Source organism: Arachis duranensis, chromosome 10, assembly GCF_000817695.3.
Source record: "Arachis duranensis cultivar V14167 chromosome 10, aradu.V14167.gnm2.J7QH, whole genome shotgun sequence".
NCBI lineage: Eukaryota > Viridiplantae > Streptophyta > Magnoliopsida > Fabales > Fabaceae > Arachis > Arachis duranensis.
In genome coordinates, this window is record NC_029781.3 from 7,713,413 (window position 1) to 7,724,104 (window position 10,692).

Below are 10,692 nucleotides of genomic sequence, written 5' to 3' on the forward strand. Positions count from 1 at the left end.
TATCAAATTAAATAAATAAAATATATGTTTTTTTTATGATGAACTTGAACAAAATATATATATATATATATTTTATTTAAAGCTAAAAATTTTATATTTATTTGAGCGTTATTATTTTGATAAAAAAAATTTTAATAAAAAAAATTACTTTCTAGTCCAAGAACGTGTGGTATAAACACATTCGAACATTGGTTTAAACTCAAGACCAAAAACAAAAAAAAGATGATTTAAACTGAGTGATAAGATTAGGATGTATTTAGAGAATTATTTTGAGTACATTTTAAATATAAATGACTTTAAATATTATAATTGATTTTTAGTTTGAAATTTTTTATTTGATTGAGATAAATTATATCAGTTGTATTTTAAAAAAGAAAAGTTTCTGCAATCAACCAAAATATTTAATCAATTCCAACTAAATTGTTATATTTTTTATTAGTTACTTGTGTTATTGCTCTTTTTTTTTTATTTTTCTTTTTCGTTATTATTGTCGTGGTCGTCGCCACCACCTTATCTTTTTTTTCTCCTCTTTTTTTCATTTAATTAATTCTTTCTCCTCTTTTATTTTCCTCATCATCATCAACATCATTATTGTTATTGTTATCGTCGTCTTCTACTTATACGGAAATAATATTGTTCATTCTTTTTCGAATTTTTGTACTTATTCTAGTTAATTTTACTGTATTATCTACAGACTTTTTTCATTTATTTTCTTTTCTATTAATATTTGTAAATCTGCAACTCAAGCCTTTACGAAATAAATTTTGAATTTCATCACATTATTTAGTTAAAAATTTTGATAATAGAATGAAAACAGTTCGGTGTCATTTTTTAGAAACGTAAATGTCATGATTCATTCTCTTTCGAATTTTTGCATTTATTCTATTTAATTTTGCTACATTATCTACAAATTTTTTCCTTATTCTTTTTTTTGTTAAAATTTGTGAATCTGCAACTCAAATTTTTATGAAATAAGTTCTTAGTTCTGTCATGTCATTTAGTTAGAAATCGATGATAGAGTGAAGATATTTTAATGTTACTTTTTAAAAATTTATGTGTTATTTTATATATGAGATAAGTATTCAATTCATTGAATGTATAAGATTTAATATTTTTTGTGTCATATTACTGAATTTCTAGTATAAATTTTAAATAATTTCAGTACTATCTTATTTCATATTGTAGAGTCAATATGTTCTTTTAGTTCGATTTACTTTCCAAAATTTTTAACATTGTATTTAAATTTTGATTCACTTTAAACAAATTCAATGTTATTTTTGTTTTTGAAAAGAATTCAACCCAATAAGTATTCATTCATTCAACTAAATAAGATTGCGATATAATACATACATGGTTATTCAAGTCTAATATGAGAAATAATACTCCTAAAAAAAGAAGTAAGAACAACAGAAATAGTGAAAGTGAAGACTATTTCTACTAAAACCTCTAGAATAGGAATGTCTTTTGCTTCTACCATACGCAAAACACACTTTAGAGGAAAAATTTTTTTAGATTTCTTTCTATTGTGTTTTATTGCCTCAATAATATCAGATGCTCTCCGTAAGAGTTTAGAAAAAATATTTATGTTGTTCATGAAAAAATAAAAGAAAAGTATAGGGTATTAATATATTATCTGGCAATTTATTATCAATAATAATTAATTATTATATTTTAAACTCATATATAAAGAGATACATCCAGAAAATATATATAAAGACACTTTCATTAGACACAGTCATAACAATGACATATTTATTATATACATTTACAAAAGACACTTCTATTAAATATAATTATAAACAAGAGTTAATAGAAATTGGCAGATATGTTGTTGGTAACGTAGCGGGATTGAAAAATAAATGTGTAATCTTTATTCCACATATTTAATACATCTATACACCAATTGAGATTCTGTAAGAATGTCCATACAAAATAAGATTAGATCTCTATATCTTTTGATAAATATCACCAATTATTTTTCGTGCTTCTATTTCACTCTTACCAAGTTCATGACATGTATGGAGGGTTCATCCTACTAAAATCACTTGTATAATTCTGTCACTAATTGTTTCTAAATATTGATGCTATTGGTCTTCAGTTTGATATATTAGGTAAACACTCTTTTTATCAATGACTTTGAGAATTTCCAAATATTGAGTTCCTAATAGTTCTTGAATACCTCAGATCATCCAGTACCGATAGGGTGTGTTTTTTTACATTTTTTTGTACTATCAAATTTGCGAAAAATAGGCAATTAATACCGCAAAGGGTACGATTTTATCAAAATATGATGTTCAAACAGTGAGTTTATCTTTTAAGTGGATTTATTTGTCTTTTTTTTGTCTTTTAGAATGAGTTGTAATTCCTTGCAAGTGACAAGAGTGTTTTCGTCTTCCTACGTATGTGTACATCAGAATTTATTAAAATTAACTACTAATATAAAATATATATTAAAATATTAAATATAAAATCTAAATAAAGAAGTAAAAAATATGTGAAGAGTATTATATCTATATTTAATTATAGAAATATTATTGATATAATATTTTTATTAATAGTAAAGATAGTATCTTATTTTATTTTCGTTTAATTCTAAATAAAAAATAATTATGATTTATTTAATTTAGCATTTATAACAATAAATGAAATTACTGTTATATAAGTTATTTAATTTAAAATAACATAATTTATAATTATAATTAATTTATGTATACTTCACAAATAAATTAAAAAATTAAATAATTTTTCAACAATGACCCCATTTCATGCATTATATAATTGATGTAGGCACACTTGGCACTTCAAAGTTACCAGAATTGAAAGAATTTTGGAAGAATGATTTTATGCAATATATTGAAAGAATTTTGGAAGAATTTTGGAAGAGGACTTCAAGGTCGTAGATATCAGTTTAATGTGATGATTACCAGATGTATTTTATCAACTAGTTATCAATACATTAATCAAGTGAATTTATAAGCAAGTGTTTTTGTTTTATTTCCAACTATTTGTTGGTTCAGTCCTCCAATTTGGTTCATCACAGTGTTATTTCTCCTCTTTTACAGGCATGGTAAGCCAATACAATAATAATACTGCATCTTATTATAACTAATCAAAGCACACATATATTATATGTAACTCTACATTTATGCATGAACCTTATCACAGGTGGTACTCTTATTTGTGCATGCCTTTTATTTCTTTGACTGTAAGCACATATTTTGTAATTATGATTTATTTAACAACAATGCTAGAAACTGTAAAATCAGCCAAATGTTTTTAGGTGAATTCAAAATTTCTACGTGAATGGTGCTTATATTAGTTATTAGGATGTTTTTTTACTAAGTATCAGAATGTTTCTTTTTTTTATACTAAATAGATATTCTTTTATATTTTTTATAAATTTTTTTATATACTAAGAATCAGGATTGTTAGAAGCAGAGTTCCGTAATTCTCGCCCCTAATTCTCTAATGTATTATTCAAAATTTTAATTTGAGGTGAGAAGCAATTAATATCAAATATTATAAATTAAAAACAAATAAAATTAATTAAATATAATTATAAATTAGTTAAGTTATTTACCTTTTGGTTGATCATACTACAAGAAAATAAAACATTTATAACAAAAATTTTGTAATAAATTTAAAATTGTTACAAATAATTTTTTTTTAACAAAAATTAGTGATTGTTACATAATAATAATATTTTGTAACAATAATACAAATTTGTTACAAAACGTTTTGATATTTTGTAATGACTTAATTTTTTTGTTACAAATTATATTGCCTTTTGTAACGAATTGGTATTTTGTTACAAAATTTTATAATATTTTGTATCAAAAAATGAAATTGTTGCAAAAGTTCAAAATATTTTATAACAAAATATTCATTTGTTTCAAAAACTCTAATTATTTTGTAACAAAAAATTAATTTATCATAAAATTCAATATTGTTTGTAACAAGTTATTTGGTTGTCACAAAATATAAGAATTTTTGTAACTAAAAGAAAATATTTTAAAATGTTAAAATCTTTAAAATAATTTTATTTTGTTTCAAAATTTTTTTAAATATTATTTGTATTAACTAATTATTTTTTATAAAAAATTAAAGATTAAATGATTAATTTTTAAAAATGGTATATATTATTTTATAAAATTAATATATAATTTTTACTTATAATCAAGTCTTAAATATTGACTAAAAATTAATTTTTAAATTAAAATAAATTAATTGTTAAACACAAATAAAATATTGTAATAAATTTATAATAAACCGTCGCTGTCTCGTTGGGTCACCCTCATTCTCTTATTTAAAATAAATTTATAATAAATATTATTTTTTGTTTTATTATCACTCTAAAATTTAACATATTTTTACACTTAAACAAATTTTTGAAAAATTCTCTTAAAAACAAAATATATAGCTTTGACTTTTTTTCTTTCTCTATTATTTCTAAATCCACCATAATCGAACACTCATTATTAAGTTTGTAAAATCTCTAATTGTTAAAAGATAAATAATAAAATATTTGTAATTTATTATAGTTATTCATATTTTATTTTTAAATAATTATTTACCAAAAAGTAATTAAATCAAAGTGATCAGATTTTAAATTTAAAATTAATTAGAATTCATATAATTTTTATAAAAATAATTTTATTGAATAAAATTGGTTTCAATTATATACTATCTCTATTTTTTATTGGAAAGGATCAAATTACCCTTATACCTACTTTTATCTAAAACCCCAACCCTAATTTTTAACATCACTCCCATCTTACACTCTCCTCACACACACAGCGCCGCTTACACTCCCTCACAACACTCACTCCACTCAAGTGTACACACACACGCAGAAGCGGAGAAAGAAAAAAAAGAAGGAAAGAAAGAAAGAGAGGGCGGAGAGAAAGAGAGAACCGAAGGAGAAGTGGCTCACGCAAGGAGAGGAGAGGGAGTGCGCCGTGGTGCTTATGCCGCCGCGCTCCTTGTCGCCACCGTTGTGTCGCGCCAGGAGCTCAGAACCGAGGAGGAAAGAGAGGATAAGTTGGAGGAGAGGAAGACCGTTGCCGTCGCCGTTGCCGAGAGGTAGAAGAGGACGTGCGAGTGGACTACCACCGTTCTGCCTCACCGCCGTCGAGCCACCCACTTCCGTTGTCGTTCCTTCGTAGCCGCCGCAGCTGATTCGCCGTGAAGAGAATCCCGCTGCTGTGACGCCGTTGCTACCATGGCTGTCGCGGTGTAGCATCGCGTCCTTGGTCACTGCCGAACTTGCCGTCGCTGTTTCGACGCCGTCATTGGAGCTGCCGTTGTGTCACTGCACTACTTGGTCCAGTCAGAAAGCCTATGGTAATTTTAAGTTATCACTACTGTATCCATATATTTTTTGTTTTCAACTGGTTGATGAATTATGTTTTTCTTGGAGTTAATTAGGATTTGATAAAATAACCAAAATTCACTTTCTACTTTTTCCCTCTTTAAAAAAATAGAAGTAAAAATTGGGCATATTTCTATACAATTGAATCTGGGCAGATACCTTAAGTTAGTGAATTTATTTGTAGGTAAGTAATTGATCCAACTCTTATATGTCATAGGTGAAAAATACTATATGCGAAATTTTATATAATGTACTGTCAGGTTGTGGCTAAGATAAATTTTGTCCTTTGTTGTCATCATTATTCCGAGATTGTACTATCATGTTGTGGCTAAGATAAATTTGGTCCTTTATAGCTGTTGAATACTCTGCTTCATATGATTTATTTAGTTTTATCTCTTAATTTTGAATGTTTTAAATATAATTTTTTTTGGTCTAGTGTAACGAGTCTAATTAATTTCATAAGTGTGGTTATATTCACGGAACTTTTATAAACTCAAAATGACTTGTATTACTAGTTTTTGAATTGATGCTAGAAGTGTGAGAAGTTCAAGAAACTAATTATTATGTTGCTGAACATATACATAATAATGTTCTTTTTTCAATTATGTATATATTTTATTTTTATTTCTTGTGAGTTCTGTGGTGCCTTTCCGGTTCTTTTAATAAAAAAAGGATAATGACAATCATTTTTTTTATTTGTTTTATGTTTAATTCAAATATTTTTCTCCTTTTTACTGCATCAGTGTATTAAGAAGTTTTAATTGGAGCATGCACAAATGTGAATATCTAATATTATAATTCTATCTTAATTTTTGTTGTTATTCAAGAGTTTGATAATTTCTATTACTAGTGGAAGGCCATACTTGTTAGTCCATCCTAGGTATCCATTCTTCTTGCATCACTGGTTGGTAAGTCAAGTTTTTTTCCTTCTTTGCCTTTAATTTATATGGTTGGTTTATTGCTTGTTACATAAATAATGAACACAGATATATCATACATTACTTTAATCTATTTAGGTACTCAGTAATATAATCATAGTCATAACTATTATTTTCAGTTTTAGTCAATAAAATTCAGTTTTTCACATTCCTTGATGTTATTTTTAGACATTTTTTGCCCTTTTATTGGATATAGAGAAGTGAGGCTTATGAGCTCGAGTGAAAGTTCAATTGGAAGCTCAAGCTCAATTGGAAGTTCAACAAGCCATTGTAAACTCTTTCATAACGCGCTTTGACAATGAAAGAAATTAGACAATTAAAAGTATCCCTAAAATTGTTTATGATTTTAATACATTCATAGATGGTTCATATATTATTAGTATAGTTTAATTGTATATGGATCTATTTATTTACTTGTGTCATAGTTGATAAATGACAAATGTCCTATTATTTGATTTGATAAATTTAGTTGTGTATTGGTTTAGAAATAAGTAATGAATTGGTTGTTATTGATGGAACCATAAACGGTGAAAATATCCAAGTTTTAGGGGAGGTTTAGTCAAAACTTTTCTAAAGATTTTGAATAAAACTTAGTGGAAAAAATTGTAATTGGTATTATATCTTGTTTCTAATTTTTTGTTTCGGTTTTTTTATTCACAGGAGTGCTAGAATTGTGACAACATGCTATCCAAAGGATTCAAGAATGTTTTGATTTATAGAGATACTAATCTATGTTAGACTTTTCATTTTTTGTTGAACTTGTGTAAGAAATATAACTTGTAGAACTAATCAATGTAAGCATTGATGCTATTTTGTTTAAAACAATTTTAGTTAAATGAAGTATGTTTGAATTATTTATATATTATATAAATATTGACTTGCTCAATAAAGTAGTTAATATATCAATTAATTAAAAAATTAATTTGATAAATTACGTATGTAATTTATATTAAAAAAATGTTACAAAATAAATATTGTGCTTTTGTAACTAAAGAAAACAAAATGTTACAAAATTAAGTTATATTTTGTAACAAAATTTTATGATAGAAAAAATATATTGTCACAAAAAATATTTTGAAGATCAAATTTTGTTATCACTTTTGTAACGAATTTTGATTTTTGTATAAAAAAATTTGTTACAAAATATTACTTTAAATTGTAACAGTTTCATTTTTTGTTACAAAAACTTTTTGTAATGGAACATACTGCAACAGCCATTTTTTTGTTACAAATTTCTTTTGTTTCAAAATTCTAATTTTTTGTAACAATTTTTTGATTACAAATATTACTTTTTCTTATAGTATCACCTCTTAATTCCATATACTTTTCTTTTATTTAAAACATACATGTAATAATGTGAGGGGGGAAATTAATGAAATGAAATAAAATGCAGAAAATTGTAGTAGTTGAAAGCAAGTTACAAGTGATAGTAACTAAGATGGATCTTAAAATTGAAGAGGACAGATAGTAGAAAACACATCTGTAGTGCAACCGATGATGACCTCTTTTGGTTTAAGAAGCCTCAATTTATGCTCTACTTCATCAATTTTGTATTCTTTCAGGTACTTATATACATACATATTTACTATATGTCAATTATTTTTTATCACCAATGTTTCTTTCTTTTTGATAATGTTTTTTTTTTTTCATTTAAATTTGACTCTAGCTTGCATATGATTAAATGAAATTTTATGAGGAAAAGGCGATTTTTGACATAATGGTAAAGCACAAAAGACTTGTTTGGATGAGTTTTAAAAAACAACCTATTTTTAAATTATCTTTTTTTTAAAAGATCTTGTAGAAAAATAGAAGTAATTTATGTTTGGATATCTCATGTAAAAATATCTTTTTATCTATCAATTATATTTGGGTATAACAATATAAAAGTATTTTTTGTTTATTTATTACATGAAAAATATTTTTTTAAGAAAAAAAAGATTTTTTTAAAAAAAGATGTTTTTTATTTTTCTAGTGCTTTTACTTTTACTACTAGAAATTTGTCAAACACGCTAAAAAATAAAAAAAAAAGATATTTTTTCATTGAAAAAGATCTTTTTTTATTAAGATAATAACGCTCAAACAATCACAAAATCTTTAGTTTCAAATGAAATATATATATATATATATATATATATTATTGTTCAAGTTCATAATGAGAAAAATATATATTTTATTTATTTATGTTTATTATTTATTTGATTTGGTAACTTAACAAGTATATTAATTGACACTTGAAACACCTTTCTATATATATGCAATATATATTATTAGCTTATTCTCCCAATATTGATTAAATTAAATTTAAATATTTAAATATTGTTACTGTCTTCCGATATCATATAAATATAAGAAATGTAAAAAAAATATATTATTTTAGATATAAAAAAAAAGAAAATCTAAAAAAATTCAATAAGGTGTTATTTTATGTATTAAAAAAAGACAACCGCAAATAAACTTAGACAAATATTGTTTTAATTATATTTAAAAAATTAGAAAAAACTTATACAAGTAATATGAAAAGGCAACTTAAAAAAAATTTGGATAAATGTTACTTTATGTATTAAAAAATACAATTTGTAAAAATTGTTTCCATAGTCTTTATTAAAGCGTTGTGCTTGGATCCTTTAAACTAATCTTTACATGAAGTTGCTTTTTTTTAGTAAAAAAGACAAACATTTTTTAAAGATTATCACACAAAAAGTTTCCTTTGATACAAAAAAAGTGTTATCTTAGTCAAAAAATATTATTTTTTATCAAAAGCAATATTTTTTTATTATAGATAACATTTTTAAAAAATTACCTCAATTTAAATTTGTTGTAGTTATATAGATTAAAAATAAATTAAATAATATATATTTATGTAAAATACATAAATACAAAATGATTAATTTGTTGTATATATAATATTTTTGTAAGGACTAAGGAATTCAATAGAAAGATATCATATGTCATGAAAATAAGGAAAAGAGAAAAGAATTAAAACAACCATAATCAAACAAATTACACTATACCAAACACGATTGTTGCAAAATTTCTAAGGTTAAGATAAGATAGATTCAAGAAGTGATGTCACAAATTATAATGATGAACGCTTAAATTGTAGTTTAATTTGGTGATTGCTATATACCACTTAAAAAGGTGGTACCTAATTTATTAAAATAAATTAAAAATTAATATTTAATTTAAAATGCATAAAATAAATAATTTTTAAAATTTTTGAATTTATTACAAAATATAAATTAGATAAAATTTAGACATTAACTCATAGATTCTATAAAATTGATCTTGTAGTTAATTCAAGAGGATAAGTATTGTTTTGGTCTCTGATGTTGAGGGTCAGAATCGAAACCGTTTCTTATGTAATTTTTTATTTAGAATCGTCCTTAATGTTGTATTTGATTTTAAAATCGTCCTTTTAAATATTTTTTTTTCTAAATGACAAAATACCCATTTCTTATTCACCATTTCATTCTTCTTGTTCTTCTTCCTCCAGGAGAACAAATTCTGTTCTTGTTCTTCTTCTTCCAGAAGAAGGAATTCTTCCATTAACAAACTCAAAACTTCAAATCTTAATATAGTTAACAAAATTCAATTACAAGAATTAAAAATACCCATTTTTTTCACCATTTCATTCTTCTTGTTCTTCTTCCTCCAGGAGAACAAATTATGTTCTTGTTCTTCTTCTTCCAGAAGATAGAAGAAATTCTTCCATTAACAAACTCAAAACTTCAAATCTTAATACAATTAACAAAATTCAATTACAAGAATTAAAAATACTCAAATTCATCTCCAATTACAAAATAAAAAATCTATCATTTTAATTACCAAGAACAATCAAATACAAGAAAAAAGAACAAAAATTAGAGAGAAACACAAAATTCAAAAACAAAAATACAACAGTAATTCAGAAATCCAAAAATCCAGAAATAAGAATAAAAACAAAACCAACAATAAAAATTAGGAAATTAGGGATTATGATGAACAACATCAAATTCTCCAAATCTAACAATAACATATTCAATTTCTTTTTAAAACAGAAAGAATGAAACTTTATCTTATAAAAAGCATGGAGGTCGCCGTTGTTGCTCTTGGAGATCGCCATCGGGGTGGAGGTCTTCGTTGGCCGTTGCGGCTCTTGGAGATCACTGCACCGTCGAGGTGAAGGTCGTCGTTGGTCGCCGCGCCGTCGGAGTGGAGCATCGTGCCGTCGGGGTGGAGGTCATCGACATCAGGGTGGAGGTCGCCGTCGAGGTGAAGTGTGTGTGGCAGTTGTGTGTGATGGAGAAGAAGAAGAAGAAGGAGGTGGTGTATGATGGTTGTGTGTGAAGAAGAAAAAGAAGAGTGATTGTTGTGTGTGAAGAAGAAGAAGGAGAAGGAGTTACG